This window comes from Miniopterus schreibersii, assembly GCF_964146895.1.
Source record: "Miniopterus schreibersii genome assembly, chromosome: 8".
Taxonomy (NCBI): domain Eukaryota; kingdom Metazoa; phylum Chordata; class Mammalia; order Chiroptera; family Miniopteridae; genus Miniopterus; species Miniopterus schreibersii.
The window spans coordinates 62121740-62144644 of NC_138109.1; positions in this window are offsets into that span (position 1 = coordinate 62121740).

Consider the following 22905-nt stretch of genomic DNA (forward strand, 5'->3'; position numbering starts at 1 on the left):
TTAATCTTTATTGAATAAATCATAAGAACTCATTAGAATTGGGTTATGAGGACACTAAAATCCTGACAGCGTGAACCACAGATATGAAAGTGTTTCAAGTCAGTTGTTTTCTTAAGAGAGGATTTGCATTTTATAAGAGCCAAGAGTTTCCTCTGTTTAGGTGGAGATTTTATTGGCATATGTAAGCAATCCTACTACCCCTGGTTTAAAACAGGATTTACGTGGACAGAGACCTTGTATCCCATTGTTCCCAGCCTCACTTTGGGATTAATGTAGGGCTACATATAATTTCACAGTAATTATCAAAAGTGAACGCAAATATTGAATGTTGCATATGTTCAATATATTATCTCAGAGAGGACAGAACTTCCTAACAAATAAACTAAACTAATGTTTAACTGGTTTAACTGCAATTTTTAGGGGCATCTAAATTGTTTTGTGTTTCAAAGTTTATTGGATTGTGAGCCTACTGAGTAGAAACTATTAGCAAAGTGTGTAACTTTCAATGGTTGACTCTTTTTTCTAGTCATCAACATGAAGTACCATCAGGTGACAAACACCTGACTGTTAATTACTTAGTTATCACTTTTGTCCCTTTTAGAGAAGACTGTGATGCTTAGCAAAGTTTAAAGTATCAGTTCAATTCAGTGGATTATAAGTGCAACATGTACAACATCTGTGTAATTATTGGCATTGATTAATGGTCATTAAATAAAGGCGAAGCATAGAATGGATTTCTAATGCAATGGCTTTATAAGTATAGTAGTGGAAAGTCCACATCAATCCATAAGAAAATCTTGATTATCTTGCATTCAAACACAAGAGACGTGGCATTTCAGGGAACCCACAAGGAACAGAGTAGCTTTTGAAAGCTTACAAAACCAAAAGATCCAAAGACAATGTACAGTGAAAAAGAAATAGCATGTGATTGGTCTGTTTCATCAAATCACGATGTATACTGATGAAGGTTATAAGGCATAATTACACAGCTACAAGAAGAGCATTGTGCTTTGAAACCTGTTATTTGAAAAGATTAAGGCAACACGGTATAAATCACAATATATATTATTAGGAGACTTACAACCATTGAACTTCATGAAAATAATCTGTAAATGGATAATTGTGGCTATCTATGAAGTATGTTAATGCAAATAGACTGATAGCAAGTAGAATTAGAAGCAGGGAAGTCAACATTGTATCCTGGAAATAGTGACTAAGAATTTATCCAAATTTGCTCATGTGGCAGGTAATGGAAGAATTACATCTTGGTCAGATAATTAGTTGTCTTCTATCTTGGAATATGGCCATTTCTATTATCTCACATATGGATTCTCTTTCTCTCTCTACACACACACACACACACACACACACACACACACACACACACACAGGGTGTCCCAAAAAATGTATACACACTTTGAATAATTATAAAGGCAGTGTTTATTAAAATACATTTAATTTTCAAATGGAATAGAATCTGCAGATGGTGTGTATACACTTTTGGGGGACACCATTTATTTTTTTTTTAGTTCTTAGCACCACTTTCTCCTTCCCAAAATTTGCACACATAAAAAAATAAAGGAACTTGTTAGTAAATGTGACTGTGTATGTAAAAGGTGACTGTCTATAATACATACCTATACATGTATTATATATACAGTGGTAAGATTTTTGCAAGTTTAAAAAATTTAAGAATTTTCCCCTCTACATTGATATCCCAGATCCCCAGCCCTCCAACATTATCTAACCTGAGAATCCATTTAGAATTCAAATAAGGATTTTAAAAGCATAACATATGCAATGCTTGGTTGTATTCTTTAGGATATATTAATGAAAGAATAAATATGCTATTTTGTAAGCCCTTTGATGAACAAAACTGTGCCTAATTTCCCTTTTTAGAGCAGACTGTGGTATTTAGAAAGTTTAAGGTTATAGGTTCAATTTAGTGGATTATCTATGTAACTGCAGAACATTTGTGTAAGTATTGGCACTGTTTAAAGGTTATAAAATAAGAGTTAAGAAACAGTCTAGTTCATGGTTGTGTTTTCCATACTCAGTACAGTGTCTGACACAAAACTGACTCTTAATAAATATCAACTAAAAACATTAATCATTCATTCATTTCTGATTATAGATGATATTTAATATGTTAAAATTAACTGGGACAATGTTTTAAAATACTAAATAGATATTTTAATGTCCCCTTAAATTATGTATCTTTGCTTATATCAGATGCATATACTGTCTGGGGGATATATGTGTGTGAGTGAAGCCAGAGATGGAAAGACAAAGTAAACAGTAAATATTCATGATGCACTAAATATACATGAGGTTCATGAGGCACTTTCAAATGCATGAAATCTTAAATCAGAATTCGTTGGTGATACCCATTCTGACCTTAAGTGTCTTCCTTTTGAGACGCTCAAGTAAAAATTCATGGCAGCTCGGCAGTTCTTTGGCAAACTGTAGCTGTGTGATATTACTAGAAGCATCTGCCCCTGAGATCTACCTCTGATAGAACAAGTGTCTTTTGGCCCCTGTGCCTTCAATCTGTCGGACTACCTCGTGAAATCTCAACTCTGGTCCCTATTCATCATTGTAAAAGACTTATGCAGGACAGAAATAGATAGAATATATGAACACTGTATAACCTAGAATTTAGGAAGTGTAGGTTAACTTACTCTGTTCCTTTCCCTGTGGGTCACAGTTGGTGTTCTAAATTAAATAAACCATGTGGCCCAGCCGGGCGTGGCTCAGCGGTTGAGCATCGACCTAGGATCCAGGCGATCAGGGTTCGATTCCCTGTCAGGGCACATGCCCGGGTTGCGGGCTGTAGCCGATCAATGACTCTCTCATCATTGATGTTTCTATCTCTCTCTCTCCCTCCCCCTTCCTCTCTCTGAAATCAATAAAGATATATTCAAAAATAAAATAAAATAATAAAATAATAAATAAATAAATAAACCATGTGAATCACTCATCTCAATTTGGCCTGTGAACCTTCCTGTTACATGACTTGAGTGTAACTTGCTTGATCCTGTCCTCAGAGGTGACTGTTGCACCAAAGCAATTTCCCATAGGACAGAAAGCCATTACTTCTGCCGAGGAGAACTAGGAGAAAGCCATCGTGGAGTTTAAGGACTGAGGTGTCAGACATGGCAGTCTTTTCCTTTGTTGGGGAAACCTCAAACTTAGGGAGAGATCGGTAATAATGTAATTTGTAAAGACCATAAGTCAAGCCTTGCAAGAAGTCACTTCCAAAAGTATTTTTTTCATTTTGACTGTTTGAATGGGATACATTCCCAGGGTCCACATGGAACCTAGAACAGAGGTTTGTGTTCCATGGCACACTGGTGTGCCTCAAGAATTTTAAAACATGCAGTATCTGACTATTTACTCAGCGGCACTGACCTCTTTCCCTTTAGAATAGTAAAAAAACCAAAAAAAAAAAAACAACAGAAAAAGGCAACAGCCGAACCAACATGAATCAAAATTATATCTAATTTTTTTGTCAGATCAGCAAAAATATATATTTTTGGTATGCCGCAGAATGTTAGTAGTTTATGTATGCCCTGAGATGAAAAAGGTTGAAAATCACTGGTCCAGAGGAAGGTTAAAATATTGGTAGAGCAGAAGAAAAATGTGGGATTAGACAAAAAGGTCGCAGTTCAGAGAACTTCATGACTTAAAGCTAATAGCAAAATAGTGGTCCCCACTTTGTACCACAAAATGCTCCAAATGCCACATGGGATCAGTCACACCTCTACAGGTGAGATTCAGGCACCACATAACACAAGATGCCGGAGAGAAATGTTACCAAGTCCATCCAGAGTGTGTTATGCAGATTTCATGGAGAGGATCAGGCACTTGGGGGATCTCAAAGATAGTGCACTTAAGCAAGTAAGACTAAGTCATTCAAGGGTCTATTAAATCCCCTTGGAATTAAGACACTGTTGTTTGAGAATGTTAAAAATAAATATATTGTTTGTTTTTGCCCGAGCTATCCTACATTATGAGAGCTGGTAAAGTATATGATATTGAAAACACTTAGAAGCCATATTTTCTCTGTACATCTGGGTAGTGTGTGCAAACGTTTAGCCCCTTTACATGGTTTGCAAAAATAAAACTTACTCTTCCTACAATAATATAAAATCATTAAATTATAAAGATCTAACTAATCATTTAAAGATAAGCATTCAGGCAGTACATGTATCTCTATTTACACCTTAAAATCTTTACTTAAACTCTTTACTTAAATAACTTAGAATTTACTACTTCATCAGTAAGCCTACTTGACTTTTGGTTAGCTATATTTCCTAAACAGTACATTTTCATATTGATCCCAAATATACATCCCTATAACTTCATTCCTTGCTCCTAGTTCTGCTGTACTCTGGTGCAAAGCAAAATAAATTTGCTTTCTTATCTCTATTTATTCAGCAAACATGTATTGAGTGCCTATTTTACAGCATCACATATTAGGAGCTAGAGGTTGCTAAAAAGACTTAAAAATCATTATAGGTGTTTCTGGTTCACATGCGGATATCTCAAAAGACCATTTTTCTCTTCCTTATATTACAACAACAAGCCAGATAGGTTACATAAGCATAGCTTTCAAAACCATCCAAGAGAATGAGAGCCACACAGGCCTCAAAGAACTAAACACTAGAAATTGATAAGACCTTTATGAGTAAAATAAATCCTTGGCTGTTCTTTTTAAAAAATGTATTAGAGAAATATTTTTCCAAGTTGATTGCGCTATAATCAACTTATAACACTGTATAACTTTAAGGCATACAATGTGTTGATTTGATCTACATATATTGCAATATAATTGCTGCCATAGTGTAAGCTAACACCTCTGTCACATCACATAATTACCATTTATTTTTTGTGATGAGAACATTTAAGATTCCCTGTCTTAGCAATTTTTAAGTATATTAGTAAAGTATTGTTATCTATAATCACAATGTTGTGCTGAACTTATGCATCTTCTAACTGGAAATTTGTACTTTTTAACCAACATCTTATTTCTCTTGCCCACAGACCGGGTAACCACCACCCTACTCTCTTCTTCTAGAATTTGGCTTTTTTGTATGATATTAGTTATATCATGCAATATTTATTTTTCTTTCTCTGGCTTATTTCACTTAGCATAATGCCTTTAAAGTCCATCCATGTTGTCACAAATGGTAGGACTTCCTTCTTTCTCATAGCTAAATAATTTTTCATCATATGTATGACATTTTCTTTACCCATTTATTCATTGGCAGCCATTTAGGTTGTTTCCATGTTTTGGCTATTGAGAATAATGCTACAATAAACATGATAGTGCAGATATCACTTTGATATTCTGTTTTTATGTTTTTATTTACTTTGTATTATATACCCAGAAGTGGAATTGCTGGATCATATGCAAGTTTTACTTTTTAATACTTTAAGGAACCTCCACATTGTTTTCTACAACAGCTGTACCAATTTATATTCTCACCAACAGTGCACAAGATTCCCTTTTCTCAACATTCTTACCAGCACTTATCTTTTTGATGATAGCCAGTCCAACACATGTGAGATGATATCTCATTGTGGTTTTGATGTGCATTTCCCAGATGATGAGTGATGTCAAGCAACTTTTCATGTTTCTATTGGCCATTTGTATGTCTTCTTTGGTAAAATGTCTATTCAATTTCTTTGCCTATTTTAAATCAGATTGTTTGCAGACAAAAGGTGAGAGAATGGTGTCCAGCAAACCCACATAAATTTACACCAAAAGACTTTTTTGAGTAGAAAGTAAATAAACACAGAGGGACCCTAGATTTTCAAGAATAAATGGAGAGCACCAGAAATTATAATTATATGAAAGTAGAAACAATCTGTTTTTACTGCATATGTTAAACAGCACTGTATAGGTGTGAGTAGATATATAACTTCTTTAAAATACTATTGACTATTTCTGGCAGAAATCATCATAATATACTGCATGTGTTTTATAGTATATGGACATGTATTCTTTACATATTTACACATGTATTCATTCATCTAGTAAATTTTCACATTCATTCAAAAATGTTTTATGTTTATTTCAGCTAGGTGGCAAGCAATGTGAAACTTCTAGAAATATTAATATGTCATCATTGGACACATTTTCCTCCATATTTCCTTCAGTAAAGTAATCTTCCACAAGAGCATCACCCCAAAATTCCCTTTGTGTTATACTAGATGCTTCCCAACAACAGTGGAAATAGCCCCTCTCCATTGTTTCTATCTTCTTAATCCTGCTTGAAGCTTTAATTATTTGACATATTTTAGAAATTTTGCAGGCCAAAGGGCAAATGAAAGCTCACCGATGACTTAATTTATTATTTCGTGGACTGTGACAATGACTGGTCTTCAAAAAGGCTGGATGCCATATGCTCCCCTTTATAATGTACTCCATGGATAGACTCTTTGGTTTTCACTTGGGAATCATCTCTGGGAAATCCTGATCTGGGATTCTATGTCTAGATGAGAAAATAGCCATTGGGGACCTTAGTTTTTCTGCAGTTCATTAAAAATAATATTCTTCTTTCTGACTAGTTATAGCAAGTGCAAAGTACTCAAATAGAATTACTCTGCATAAAGAAAAAAAAAGTAGATAAGATTACCCTAAAACAAAATTCAGTCCCCAAAATTATCATATAAAATTAGATTAACTATTGATGTAAATGCTTTCCAAAAAACAAAAATCAAGTAATAAATGTTTTGAACATATGTGGTAAGATAAGACTAAAATACTTCCTAAGTCTTCATAAGGGCCAAAGGTGCCTCTTTGAATGGTTCATGTCAATATAAAATGAAGCTAATATGAAACAAAATAAAGGGAATTGTACATAATGAAGACTTTTTTTATGAGAGAGGATAATAGTATCTGATATATAGGAGAGAAAAAGAGGATTGTGTACATAGAATTTTTCAATATCTTTTCAAAACTGTTCAGAGATGCTATTCAAAAGCTTTGGCCCCAATAATGAGTATTGCTTATTTAGTTTAAAATAAAATCGAAGACAATAATTTGTCAAATAATGTTTGTTTCATTCATATAGTCTCTTAAATACATTCAAATTTCATGTGCACTATATAGCACACTTTAGACTCTTCAAATAACCAGAATTAATTATTTTGTCACATTTAGTTCCCAAGATAAAATAATATTTTAAAAACCTGGTTAATATGATCCAGTCTCCATTTAAATGTGATTGCCTGACAAATGCATTTTCAAAATCTGTATCATAAATTGGTAAAATGACGTTCCTAAATCTATTAAATTAAAGACCAAGCCCTACACTTACATTGACCCTGCCAAGTAGCCTATAAGATGAACTTATAACTAATTCTATCTGTATGTCTGCTTTTCTCTCTCTCTCTCATTCTCTCAACCCTACTTTGCCAGATACCCCACTAGTAATTACAATGGTAATTGTCAAGTTATAATGAATCACCACTGAGCATATAGCCTAGAATAGGCAGACTGTCTCATTTCATATAACACAGTCTCTACTTTTAGAACAATATACTAAAAGGGATATAGCATATATAACTAATGTCTAGTTGGGATTTAATCATTAAATTAATGAGAGAACCGGTCAAATGTTACAATGAGTTTGAAAGAGAATTCAACATACCATATATGTGAAATAAATCTGCAAACAGCCATAAAGCTTTTTTCATAAGGAGGAGGGAAATCAATTGCCTCTACATTGGACAGAATTCATTCAGAAATGGAAAATAATCCTTTTCATTGCTACTGGTTAACTGTAACTTAAACACTTAGAAAACAGCTCAACACCAATGAAAGGTACAAACATCACAACACATAGTTTTCTGTTAAAGTAACCCAGTAATCATTTCAATCCATTTCAGAGTTTTCCACAATTTTTTCTAATACCGTCAATGAGTACTCATTTCCTTAACTGGTCCATATTGGTGATATAAGAATAATTGACATCAGGAAAACATGATAAGAGGAAGGTGTAGCCTGTTGAGACCATTGATGTTCGCGGAATCATTGAAGGGGGGCATAAAGGAAGTCTTTTTAAGTTCCAATCAATATATTCATCTTCTCAATCCATGTCTTTCTCATTTGTCTTTCGATAATAGAAGCTCAGTATATTAGCTCTCACAAAACAAAGATCAGTGTAATAGGGGAAAATCTGCTTTTCCAAAAGTGACTACAGCTCATGAAACCACATACACAAAGAGAGAGGAAAAATAAACAAAAACTGACTAATTAGGTAATTAAACAACATAGCAAATCGTTTTTAAGCATAAAAACAGTAGGACATTGCACCAGTCATAGAATTGCCAGCGCACGCCTTTTGGAGTTTCCTGGCCTGACAAGAAAATGGAAATTCTTTTAGGCGGCATAATTCTTCAGATGTAGACAGAACAATGACACTGAGGGGAAAGAACCTTGACATAATTCTCAAGCCTCTTTCTTCTCACTACATTCTCAGACTAAGCAATTCCTATGTATTTTCTTTTTTTCCTTCTGTAGTCTGATTAATCACAGTGAGAGAAGTAGAGGGCACAGTGAGTAAGGCTGTTAATAAATATCTTAGGCGTCAGCACCAGGCCACTGTTATATCTGGAAGTAATGTGAAGAAATTACCTGAAATGGTCATTTTAATTCTTAAAATTGTGGATTTTTCATATTCTCTCTCATGAGGTGGGTCAGGTCAGACAATGAAATGTACACTATTCTGAAAGTCAGAAGGGCGTTTACTAATCCACACTATGCCCCTAAGATGTGTGGTGTATGGCTGACCCTCAGCTTCTAGAAAACGAGCCAGCTAGATTTGATTATTTATGAAGTCTCTTTCATCTTTAAAATCTAGTTATAGGAGAAAGTCCTCTTTAATACATCCTTGACAGTGTTACTAAAGTTTTAAAGAGAATATGGCAAGGCTAAGTCTAAGGAAAATAAATTATAAGCAATATAAAGAAATAGCTTATTTGTGAGTTCTGTAACTAAATAGAAGTTGCTTTTCCTACTTGGATGCATCTAAGTTCATGGAATATTGTATTTGTGTGTGTGTGTTGGATTTTACTTGATCAATTTAGCCTCTTTGTATAATATAATTTTAATGAATTGTATTACAAACATAAAATTATATCATTAGCATTGAGATGGCAGAAATCTCCAGTGCCTTCATTAGTGAGGGAATATTTAAAACATAAAGCAGTAAACTCTGCCATCAGTACGATAAACGCAGTATCAAATGACTCAATATCAAATGAGTTTGAAGGCTATAAAATTAACATAGTATGCATAACATCTGAACATGTAAATTATTCTTTGACTCAACAGTCAAAAACAGTAAGTACTATTACCAAAATATATTTTCTATAATTTCTGCCACTTTATATGACCTAACATGAGGGCTCGATTAGACCAAATTAGCCAGAAATATAATGGACTTTATAATATCAGTTCTCAGTGCAAAAACTTCCCAAATATCCTTTGTTAACCACAAAATGAATATTTCCAGTTAAAAAGGTACACGTATTTTCTGGTATCTTCTTCTATTACTAAAATAATTTTACACTACTTTTTTTAAACACTTTTTATTTTGAAATGATTATAGATCCACTAGAAGTTTCAAAAATTTTGTAGAGAATTTTTTGTGCCCATCACCCAGCTTCCCCCAATGGTGACATGCATAACTAACGTGAATTATCAACTCAGGAAGCTGGCTGGCACAGCACAGTTAACTAGTCTCCTGCTGTTACTCAGATTCCACCAATTTTTGCATACACTCAAATTTTGTATATCTTTTTTGCATTAATTTTTCTTTCAGAGATGGTATATTAAACTTTTCTTTTACTCTGTACTAATTTGAAATCATAAATTGTAAAATAGTTAAAATTATATTTTCATTTTTATGTCACGAATATTCCTTATGCTTTATGGACTTAAAATGAGCATCTAGGCATACAATCAGCCTGTTAAGAAGCAATGACTAATATTTAGCTTACTGAAGTAGATTTGTAAGCTATTGTAGCTATCTGTGCTATATATGGCAAGGACTCAAGAGCTGAATTAAATCCCATTTCACATTAGAGACCATTAAGATAGTCATTGACTTAGGAGATGTTTATTGAACAGCTTATTCTGAGCAAACACCACACTAGACATAAGAGAATTAGAAATATGTATAAATATAGTTTCCCAGTCAACAGGAACTTGTATAAATTGGCAGGCAAATACAATTGTGGAAAAATAAAATAAATAAAATAAACAGCAAGTAGAGATTTAAAAAGCCTGGGTGAGGGAGGAGTATGGAAAAGTACTCTCATGTTTGCAGAGAGTTTGACTTGTGATCATCTTCCCCAGTCAAGACCAAAAACTATGAAATTATAAATCTCGTTTACTATCTTGACACAAGTACTCTCTGGTCCTCTACTCTTGACTTGCAATTTCAGTCAACAGTAATCTATTTACAACAATTTAAAAGCATACTCTACCATGGTTTTTGTTTTGTTTTGTTTTACAGGTGAGTATTCCTTTCAAGAATACTAAACATTCAGAACAAGGGTAAATGTGGCATTGAAAAGTTTCTGTTGTTTCTTTTATTGTTGGTTGGTAAGTTGGTGATTCATATCTGTTAGTTATTCTAACTAACAAAATGTATATATAATCTTGCCAAAAGCATAGTTGAATCTTCATGGGGAACTTAACACACATTTCACTTTCCGTATCCCAAGATCCAACCTTTAGTTGGTAAGGCTGAATATTATTAGAATTGTTCTCAAACTTAAACTATCAGAAAACAGCAAGCACAATGCTCTACAGAAACAAAGGCAGACAAATTAACATTAACATATTTTTAAAACTATTTACTCCTGCTTAAAATTTTACTTGGCTTGAGGAGTTTGGAAGATTTTTCATCACTTAGTTTTAACCAGATGTGTAAGTAATATCACATCCAAGAAGAAAGTAATGAGTTAAGTTGCAACTTAGCATAGTGAATCTCCTGTGTTTACAATCTTGGTTCCTCAAGAGATCCTATAGGATTTGCTTAATCTCTTTGAGCCTGAGTTTTTCATCTGTGAACTGGCAAAATAAAAATAAGAATGTATATCTTAAGGTAGGCTTGGTACCATAGTGGGTAAATGTCAAAATGTCAGTGGGTTAACCAATTAAAACAGTATATTTTGTTCCCAGGACAATCTATGTCCAGGTTGGATGACTTTTCTGCAAGTGGCTTCTTTTTATCTTGTGGTTCCATCTTCTTTGGTATGTAGATCCCAGAGATTCCACCGTGTGTGAGTGTGAGTCTCTTTGTGTTTGTGGGTGGGGGTGGGTTGTGTGTTTGTTGGGAAAAGGGTTGGAGCCATTTCCATTCCAGCCAGCTGGAAATAGTAAAGAGTGTGGAGGACTGTTCATGAAAGGCATATATGGTCCTGCACTAGAAATAGAGAAGATCACAGATTGGTTTGAAGTCTGTCACAAAGCCATAGACAACTGCAAAGTAGACAATGACATGATGTCAGAAGAAAAGAAACCAAGTTTTGGTGAATGTCTAGTAGCTCTGCTAGAATCCTATATCTCAAGGGTTCTTGTGAGACGTAAAATAGATTAAAACGTGTGAAACCCTTAGGATTGTGCCCTACAACACAGTAAATATGAACTGTTTTTCACATTGTTTATTATTACTTTTTCATAATCTTAAGTAGTAGCTGTTTCACAATCAATTCTAAAACCCCAGGCTTCTGCAAACAACCTGGAAGATCTTTTCTTCTTACTCAGTTCCTTAGTTCAGGAAAACAAAATGCCTACAACATCAATTCAATTCGCAAGGTATCCATTCAACAACTTAGCTCTTAGTGTTTTAGGGAAACCTATCTATCTAGATCAATTCTAAGAAGTTAAAATATATTTAAATGTTTATATGAAAAAAATAGCCTGAGTAATGTGAACCCTTCAATGCAACAAAATGGAACCTTATTCCCATTATCTCTGTTCTTGGGTCCTAATTTTTTCCCCTTTAATTGATAGCACTTAAATTAGATATGTCATTCACTGGCATTTTGTCAGAACTGCCTTGTGATTTAGGGGATATGTACTTCTCCCTCCATTTTTTAAAATTAATTCATATAGTGTTATTTGAGTTTTGATTTTTCTTACATATCTCTCTATCTTGAGTCTAGCATTTTGAGGTCAAGGACTATATATATATATATATATATATATATATATATTTTTTTTTTTTTTTTTTACACTTACAAGAACAGAAACTAGGTTTTGACAAATGCCCACTAGCTGCCAGGATTTTGAGGGTAAGGTCTATATGTTTTTTGTTTCTTTGTTTTTTTTATATCTAACACATTACATTGTATGTTGTAAGGGTCCTCTAAGCCTTTGCTTGTTTGATTCTTTGTATATGCTACAAATGGTCAAGGGCAGACATGGAGTCTGACTTCTACCAGATGGTAGCTTGTGTGACCTTGGGCAAGTTACCTACACTTTCTAAATCTTAATCTCTTCCTCTATAAGTGGAGGAAGCAATAGTACCTACTTGTGATGTTTGGGGTCAGTATACAGTAAAATGAATTGAGCAGGTAATAACTACTCATAATATTACACTATTATTATTATTATCATTATTATTACTTTTCATAGTAAGTAGCTGAGAGTTCTTGAGATATGTAGGATGATGAATGAAAAGAGATAGAAGAGAAAGAGTTGATACTGGGATTTAATAATTCAAAACTGCTTGAATCTCCTGCCCAGATAAAGTCAGTCTAGCAGCAGACTAAGGCAACCCATCACGTTTTATCTTCCCCAAGTCCTTTCATTTCCAAAATGCTAGATCACTGCTAAAGCACACTGGGGAACTGCTAGTGGGCCGGCCAACAGCTAGGAGATTTTAAGAGTTAAAGACATTTATCTTCCTTCCCCTGGAGGGAGATACAGAGGACAGATAGAAGCAGCACTTGATCCCTTAACCTGGTTTCAAATAATCTCATTAAAAAAGCAGGCAATGTCTCTCTCTGTAGGTGCTATTGTTTGATAGAGGCACTACTTCATCAGTATTATCTCAGGAAATAGAACCCTGTGAAATGAATCTTATACAAGCAACCTGGCTGAATTTTGAACCCATCACTATGATCGGTTCCTATTAACAGCCTGCATCGGGAGGGGCATTAAGAGTCTGAGTATTACTGAATTGCTAAAAAGCATTAAAACCAGCATAAGAGTTCGTATCCCACCAGGGAGAGCTCCAAAGATGAGCGAAGTTCTTGCTCTGAGCTTTAAAACTCCTTAAACTTCAGCATTTGAGACAGCCCTGAAAGGAATAATGCCTAATAAAATATGACTTACTTCTCCTGTTTCCTTCAAGCTGTGTTTCCCCATCACATAGTTTTTGACCTTGTAAAACTTGGCCCAAGCACTGTGAACGAGGCTCTAGCTTGTTCTGGAGTAGGCATAAAGCAATATGTGGAAGCTGGTCCTAAGTGATGGTCTGTTTGGGCATGTTTAGGACAGAAGGCTGCGCGTTTTCACAACTTGTTTCTCAGATATTTTCTGTGGCTCACTTGCCACACTGATTCGAAAATCCACAAAGAAGCCTTTTGGCTAAAGGTTAAAAAAATGAAGGCATAAATAAGTTGAATAAAGGTAAATTGAGAAGAAACAAAATGAGGACAGTGTTGCTTACTTACATATTTGGGCCTTCCTGAAGGTCTGTGATCCTCTTGAAATGCACAAAGCTTAGTTTCCATGTCATTCCTACGGCCCAGGGGGAAGGGACATAGATCTTATATAAGCTCATTTTAGGAATTTAGAGGCACACGTCGGTGTTATAATTGCACAGAGAGCATGAGAGGAAGGTGGGCAGTGTTTGCCTGTTTTCCCATGAACAGAGGAGGGCTCCTGGTTCCCACTGAGCCTAATCACGCAGGTTTAAAAGGGTTTGGCTCCAGCCATCCTACAGTGAGGGAGGGAGATGCTAGTTAAGGGCTGGTCATTTTCCATCTCTTCAGGGGGATTGATTCTCCCAGTGCCAAGCTCTGAAAAGGCTGTAAGGCACTGAAACAGATCTCCCCAAAAATCCAGCTGAGAAAGAGAGAAAGGTCTGGTGTTTATCCCTTTCTGAATCTGTTTTGGATCTGTGCTTCAGCCACCTAGTCACAGGTATCTTGCCTCTGGCTCATAGGCCCAAATTGGTACACCACCCAAGTCTGCTCTTTTTCTCCAACCCCCACATGCTCTGCCTCAGGGCACTCTGAAAGAACCAAGGCAGGCTAAGATGTAAATAATTAACACTGCCTCACAGGTTTCCATTTTAATTGGTTTCTTTACTAAATAAATGCCCCTGGAGTGGTACACAAAATGGGGGAAATTAAAGTAAAAAATATCCTATGGGGTTGGTCTAGGGATGTCGTTGAACCCAGGACCCTTCTTAAAAATACCAATACTTCGTTATCTCTTTTTCATCCTAGCAAGCACATAATGAAACACACATATCCATTAAAAAGAGAAAAAAGAAAGAAAGAAGGAAGGAAGAAACAAGAAAAGCAGGAAAGAAGGAAGGAAGGAAGGAAGGAAGGAAGGAAGGAAGGAAGGAAGGAAGGAAGGAAGGAAGGAAGGAAGGAAGGAAGGAAGGGAGGGAGGGAGGGAGGGAGGGAGGGAGGGAGGGAGGGAGTTCTTTGTGCTTCTAAACTAAGGGGAATATCAGATCTCATGAATGGTATTTAAATAGGTGACACATTGTGAATCTAAGGACTTCAACTATAATCAATTTGAAACCATACAAATTACAGAGAATAAAACTGAGACCCAGGGAGGCAAGACCCAATATCAGGGGCAATGGAAAAACTGAAACTGAGCCCCAGATCTCCACATCTGCAGATGAGAGTACTTCCCATCTGCCACATTTCCACAGATGCTACATTTCATTCTCTAGGAGCCAGAATATCACAGGGCTCAAGAATTCAGCTTCTTAAGTTGGAAAAAAAAAACTAGGGTTAGAAATGCAGCCTTGTACAAGTTGCTTAACCTTTGAAACCTTTGCTACTCAAAAGAAGGTTCACCAGAATTAGCATCACCTGACGGCTTGCCAGAACTATAGGATTTCAGGCCCTACCACAAAACAACCTACTAGGAAACCTCATTCTAGCAAGACCCCTAGGTGTTTGGCATGGACCTCAAAGTTAGGAAAACACCACTTAAAATCAGTGATTCTGCCCAGCCAGCTTGGCTCAGTGGTTGAGCTTCGTTCGACCTATGATCTAAGAGACTGAGGTTCAATTCTGGGTCAGGGCACTTGCCAGGTTTGCGGGCTCGATTCCCCAGAAGGGGGAGTGAAGGAGGCAGCCAATCAATGACTTTCTCATCATTGATGTCTCTCTCTCTCTTTCTCTCTCTCTCTCTCTACCCCTTCCTTCCTCTCTCTGAAATCAATAAAGACATATTTTTCTTAAAAATTGGTGATTTTCAGTCTTGAGTTTTCATTAGGATCACCTGGGAAGTATTAGGAAGTACTGATATCTGGGCCTCACCACCAGAGACTCTCATGGGTGGTGCTTGGGCACCAGCTACAAGCTCTTACAGAGCTATTAGATGCTTTTAATCATCTACCAGGTAGGAAAGCACCATGTGTCTTGGGTGAATATCAGCCCTTCCCTCCCACAGGCTCTGTTAAGGATTACATGGAGTAATGCTCATACCAGCAGAGACCATGTGCTCACAAATGTTATTTTTTTCCACTCCTCTCTAGCTTTCTCTTCTCCTTCTTTATAATAGTATGCACAAGTTTTTAAAGCAAGCTTTCCCCCTTGGAAATGTCAAAAAAGTTTTGCTATTTATTTATTCAATAATTTAAAATAATTTTTTAATAAATAAAATTTAATATATTTCTAGGATATGCCTAACACTGTTCTCTACTGGTGAAACAGCAGTGACTCCTTGTACACCATAGGCCTATAAAGACAGACTTTGTTTCTGTCCTACTACACACCCCACCCTGAGTCCCTGGGTCCCAGCCTGCTTTATCAGAGGAAATAAAACAAAGGTTGAGATATATAATTCAAAAAGCAATAAGGATATAGCAGTCAACTACATGGGGAGGGGCAAAGAAACAAAACCCACACAAAACCTTTTCTTGAGATATCTAGACTAAAGGAACCGTTTAATGATTTCTTCTCAGTTCGATTTCTTAAATTTTGAAAATCTATTATTTCCCCCTTGAAATTAATAACAGATAATGACATTACCAAATTATCACAGGCAAAAAAATATATATATATAGTGTTCAAAGCATTTAAGTAAGAAGCTACAACTGGAGACTCAGCGGTGTGTGGTCAGAGACACTGGTGGTCTACCTATGCCCATCTCTGCCCTGAGGATGTGAGAAACAGAATAGCAAAGGATGAAGGACTGCTTCAGGGCTATTACGATCAAGGACTTATATTTTAACATCCCCGTGCTTTTGTCTGATCAGGAGATTATTATTCATTGTTTCTAATTGCTCCATTTCTGGATCTGTTCATAAATACACATCATAAGAACATTTTCAAAAGATCTGTCACAGGATTGTCTCTATTTTCTGTGCTCTTAAATATAAAAGCCTCCAAAAGAATTGTCAGCAACTCAAAATAATGATTATGTAAATGAAAAAAAAAAAAAATCTGCTTTTAAACCAAAGAAAGGAAAAGCTATTTAGAGCAAGGACCCTCCTCTCCCCAACAGGCAGGCATTGGGGCCCTCCTCCCCCTCCTCCCCCTCACACCCCACTCTCTCCCAAAGTCTAGGGGCTGTTCTCTCCAAAGCACACTATCTATATGCTCTAGTGGTTTAAGGGTCAATTGCTAATCTGTACATTCACCCTTTATCATAAAATTCAAGCTGTTCTCAATTTTCTGGCATTGTCAGGCCCTTAAATGTTTGTTTCATCTTTTGTGGTTGAATATAAATTCTGGTTGGAAGAAGAAGAAAAAATAAAAACCTTCCAGATATGACAATAAACACACACAGACACACACACACAGAGGCAGAAAAAAAAGTTTTTTTTTCTATCTCCTTCGAGCTTAACAATCAGCAGGGCCCAAATTACCTCTTATTAACATTTATTTTACAAAAGAGGCAGGGTATAATTTGGTGATAGATTCGGGTTTGGAGAGGAGCTATAATCAGCCTCCCGAAGTGCTCGGCCTGAAGTACATGGCTGCTATTTTTTGTAATTATATTTCTCTGCCCCTAACCCCCTCCCCAGTCTGTAGAGTCTTTCACTGGGATCTCTGGTGCTTGAATTTCTCCCTCCCCCTTCAGCCCCTTCTTTCTCTCTTCAGCAGCCCCCCTTCTCTCCCTTTCTCTCTTTGGGCCTCTTTGAATAATGGGGCCTCTTTCAATAGCCCAGGCAGGCTTGAAGATTAGGAAGCCTGTTTGTGGAGATGGGGGCTGGCTGAATAGGAGCAGGAGGCCCCACTCCCCTGGCAAACAAGGCCCTGGGAACCAGTCCAACTGTAGAGAGCATGTGCTGGGGGGTTGAATAGGCAAGCAGCAGGCTGGCCCATATGTCAGCCTGTGCCACAAAGACCCCTCCGCATATCTACCATGACAAACAGGATTACTGAAGACAATTAATCTGGCACGCTTTATCAAAATCAAGCACTGACCCCCGACCTCTCCCCTCGGTGTGCGGCAGATGCCACGCTCCAATTCAATAGACCTCGAGTGTTCCCTCTTTCATTTCTGAAAAGAATCCAAGGCCTGAATAAGCCTGGCATGGACTAATTGCAACCACTGTGGGATGGTGACAGTCCTAATCAAATGGGATGAGTTCACCTTTTCTCCCACATTTAATGGAGAGGCTGGCCATAGCTCCCTGTCTGCGGCAGGAAAAAAAAGGAACACATCAATTTTACTTTTATTTATTCTTCTTGTCTGGTGCCTGCAGCTCACTGGGGTTGGGAGAAAGAGACAGAGAAGCAGGGTGTTGCTGTTCTGCTGCTTATTGCCTGATATTTGGGAGTTCAGTTCCAGTGGGAGAAGGTTCGGCAATGGCTGGAGATCATAACATGTTTCACAAATTAGTTCGCCCCTCTGTGCAGTTCTTTACATGAGATAATACAAGCAGCAGAAAAGTCATGGGGCCTCTGGAATCAACAAAATCTCAACTCTGGATTCCATCTAGTCCATTCTTGTGATTTGATCCAATTTATCTAAGTTTCTACATTTCCCTTTTTATGACCGTGATAAGAAGACCCCTGGATTTGTTTCTGCCAAGAATACTCACAAAATTACTAATTTAAACATGAGAGCTCTTTGTAGAAGGAAATAGTTGTCATTTTTCTTGACACTTTTAAGGTTCAAGAGACCAATGAGAGAAGGGGGGCGCTTGGCCATGTCTCTTCTTAGTGGGAAAGGGCTGTAGGAGTGTACGGAAGTCAGAATTGAAATTTAGACATTTTTCTTTGTTATGCACCTTCTCTCTTCCCCAGAAATGAGCTCTTCTAAGTAGGGAGGAGCAATTATTATTTGGTTCGAACTTGGTGACTCCTCTGTTAGACATTTGAATAATTTCTTAGTTTTGATTCCAGAAGTCTTTCTCTAAAATTAAATGGGAAACTACCTCATGCAGAAGTGAAGCTTTTCTTAGGTAGCATGCTCAGGTCACTCGTGTCATGATCCCCTAGAGAGTCCACATACAAATGCAGACTGTAGACAAAGCTTGAGCCTAATTTCCTTCTCAACATGGCTCAGCACCTTGTAGCCAATCAGTGATGACTTAAGTAACCCACTGAACCTAATGAGTGATAATTAAGCTCTGTGAACTTTTACTTTCACTCTTATAAACCTCAGTGTAACCACACTGAGATGAAATGAAGATCTCCCTACATTCAGTTTTGAAGGCCTCTGTTCATGAATAGTTTGTTTCTCCTTCAATAAAATATTTATACCAAATAAAGCTTGCTTAATTTTTTTTTTCTTTTTGACATTAATGTCAGAATTAATGTTGCAGTTGAAAGAAAGGAGTGCCAGTTAGTAGACTGTGTTCTAAGTTTATTTCTAACTAAACTAGCTGTGTCATCATGGTTGAGTCGTTCTCTGTCCTTCAGTTTCCTCATTGATAAGGATGGCATTGGATCAAGATCTCCCTTGCCTAGTCTAGCCTTGAAACATGTTGTTTTTCTAGAGTTGATTTTCTGAGAGTTCCTTCCTTCCATCCTTGGGATCTGACAAATTATGTATCTTCCCTACCTCCCTTTCTGTAGTATAATTTAGATACTGTGCAAGATTCCTAAGAAGGTCCTGGGGTGCAGGTTGTATGATTCTGTCTTAGGGCACAGTTGCTATATGATTTGCTTTCTGGGACAGTCAGTAAAATTTAGCAGAGGTTATCAAAGCTCAATTATAAAGAGAAAGTAGAAATTATTGTTAAACAGTATGTGAACAAAATCAGAGCACTGAAAAGCAGTGCTTGTAGTCACTCAACTTGAAGAAATTGAAGATAAAAAAACACATTTTAATAAAAGACATCAGCATCAGAATACTGGAGTGTGTGGGGAAATTGTATTTACCTGCAATGTTATGACCTTAGGTCCGTCTGAGATCTTCTAAATCAGAGTCATTTTTTATGTTTGTCCTATTATAGGAGCCTGACTCTTGTGCATAAACCTTTGAGAAGTACAGGGACTCTACACTTAAGAAAGTTCTCAGCTGTTATTTCAACCAAGGATGGAAGAGGAGTACTCTCTACATGAATGTCCACTAAAAGGTCACTCAGTAACTTTACATTTAAGTATTAATTTTCCTTGAAAATGGAATTCTCCACTAAAAATACAAACATCTTGTTTTACCACATTTATTTTGAAAATTACTTGCAGTTAAGTTATTAATTAGTTTAGAAATTTGCAAAGTCTAAAACCAGTAAGATTTTCTCCAACTAGTGAAGAGCATCTAGTATATGTAAGACTCAAGACAGAGAAGCATTTCTAAAAAAATGATGAATAAGTGAAGAAAAGTAAGGACATTAAGAATATTATTTTTTAGAATGAAAAATTGGAAAATTGGGTGATGTTTTTCCTATAAGTCTTCAGGGGGAAATAATATGTATTTCTGATTGTTTATGTATCTTGTAACAAGAGACATAAAACTATATAGATAGATGATAGATGATAGATAGATGATAGATAGATGATAGATAGATAGATGATAGATAGATAGATAGATAGATGATAGATAGATAGATAGATAGATAGATAGATATAGATAGATAGATAGATAGATGATAGATGATGATAGATAGATAGATGATAGATAGATAGAGATAGATAGATAGATAGATGATAGATAGATAGATATAGATAGATAAATAGATGATAGATAGATGATGATAGATAGATAGATAGATAGATGATAGATAGATAGATAGATGATAGACAGACAGATAGATAGATGATAGATGATAGATAGATAGATAGATAGATAGATAGATAGATAGATAGATAGATAGATAGATATAGATAGATAGATATAGATAGATAGATAGATAGATGATAGATAGATAATAGATAGATAGATGATAGATAGATAGATGATAGATAGATAGATATAGATAGATGATAGAGAGATAGATAGATGATTGATAGATAGATAGATGATAGATGATAGATAGATAGATAGATGATAGATAGATAGATAGATAGATGATAGATAGATAGATGATAGATAGATGATAGATAGATGATAGATAGATGATAGATAGATGATAGATAGATAGATAGATAGATGATAGATAGATAGATAGATAGATGATAGATGATAGATAGATAGATAGATAGATAGATAGATAGATAGATAGATAGATAGATAGATAGATAGATGATAGATAGATAGATGATAGATGATAGATAGATAGATAGATGATAGATGATAGATAGATAGATAGATAGATAGATAGATAGATAGATAGATAGATGATAGATGATAGATAGATAGATAGATAGATAGATAGATAGATAGATAGATAGATAGATAGATAGAGATAGATGATAGATAGATAGATAGATAGATGATAGATAGATAGATAGATAGATAGATAGATAGATGATAGATAGATAGATAGATAGATAGATAGATAGATAGATAGATAGATAGATGATAGATAGATAGATAGATGATAGATGATAGATAGATGATAGATAGATAGATAGATAGATAGATAGATAGATAGATAGATAGATAGATAGATAGATAATAGATAAATTTCAGACCCAAGAGAGGATCGAGTGTAATCATAGTGTATGAGGCATAAGGTTCTCTTAGTCAATAAAATTTTGGTCATTAAGCACTTAACTAGACAGTTTTGGCCTCTAGAACTGTTTTCCATTTCTGACTTTCTTACTAAACAATCCTGGTATTTTAATGATATAAGGAGACCCAACTCACCCAGACCTAATTGTACATACATGCATAGAGGTGGCCATGTGCTAGTTATTAAAATGATCCTGGACAAAGCTAATTTCCAGGGCTGTGGAACTGAGATAAAGTGAAGCCCTGCCGTTATTTTCTGGGGAGAAGTTAGGGATGAGATTTCAGGCTGGCATAGCTCCAGATCTGAGGAATCACTCTATGGTGTCAGCAATTGTTATAGGGTTCCTCTCCTAGAGGAAACAATAGTTTAATGCTGATAAGTAAGAGGTGATTGTCTTGATAAGCCAGCTGCTGGAGGCCCAGCTTGCTGGGGTCTGGCACACACTATCTCTTCAGTACAACCCCCTCAGTTGGAAAAAAATGCAAGTGCTGGTACTGTTCCCTCACTTATAAATCTCCAACCCTGTGTATGCTGTGTTTCATTTCTTTTGAGTGTCTCATCAGAAAACGCTCCTGAGAATAAACTTAGAGCCCTTGCAACATCTGGAAAACCTTGGAGTAACCCACTGCACTTGAAGAATGTAAAATTATCCCCACCCCCATCTGCTTTATCTTTCCACTTCTGAATCTTTAGACACCCCCATGAATGCTGAGACAAACAGTTGCTTAGATAATTCACTGTCAGAAATATTGAGCACACGTTAGTGGGATGGCAGTTGTAATGGTCTTTTCAAGTGCCGCAGCACAAAAGCTGAGCCCGTCAGGATTTTTTGGCAGGCTTCGCATTTAACTTGTCATATTACATATTGCAGAAATGCAATTCGAGATCAGTACAAATCAGCTTAGAGGACGGGGGAAGCTGTGGGAACAGGTTGCATCAGCAGCGCTTGGGCTAAACAGAAGGTGGCAGCATTTTAACATCATCGGGCACATGTGCCTGCAGCACGCACACAGGTGCCATTGCCATGGTCCTTGGGTTCCTTTCCAAATTCCTCGTAGGCAGTTTACAGTTTCATGCTCATCGCCGCAAGGAAACAGGACACGGAGTAATGAGAGGTTTATTAGGATACGATAGCACTGGACACTTCCAGGATCCATTGGCAAAATATACAGCTAATAGGAAACCGTGGCATTGGGCTGAAACATCTACAGTGGTGTCAGAAAGTTTCCTATTTTCTGTTCTTAGTTAAAACTTCAGTGTTAAAAGTAAAAAAACACATCAAAATAAGCCTGGAAGGAATAAGCAGTTTCCATTTCTCTGTTTCCAAAAGAACCTTATGAAACAAATTTATAACAATGGGAAAACCCTGCACTGTGAGTGAGAAAATCGTGGTCCAGCATGGATGCCACTAGTGAAAAGGGTGTGAATCCTTAGGTCATAAGTGAAGAGAAAGAGCTATGCTTTACGTTAGGCTTCCTAGGTTAAGTCCTAGCTCCACTACTGGCTAGCTTAAGACCTAGGGTAAATCTCTGAGCTTCAGTTTCTTAATTTTTAAACGGGGATACTAAATGTTATAATTGACCTCTCTGATGGAGTTGTGGTGATT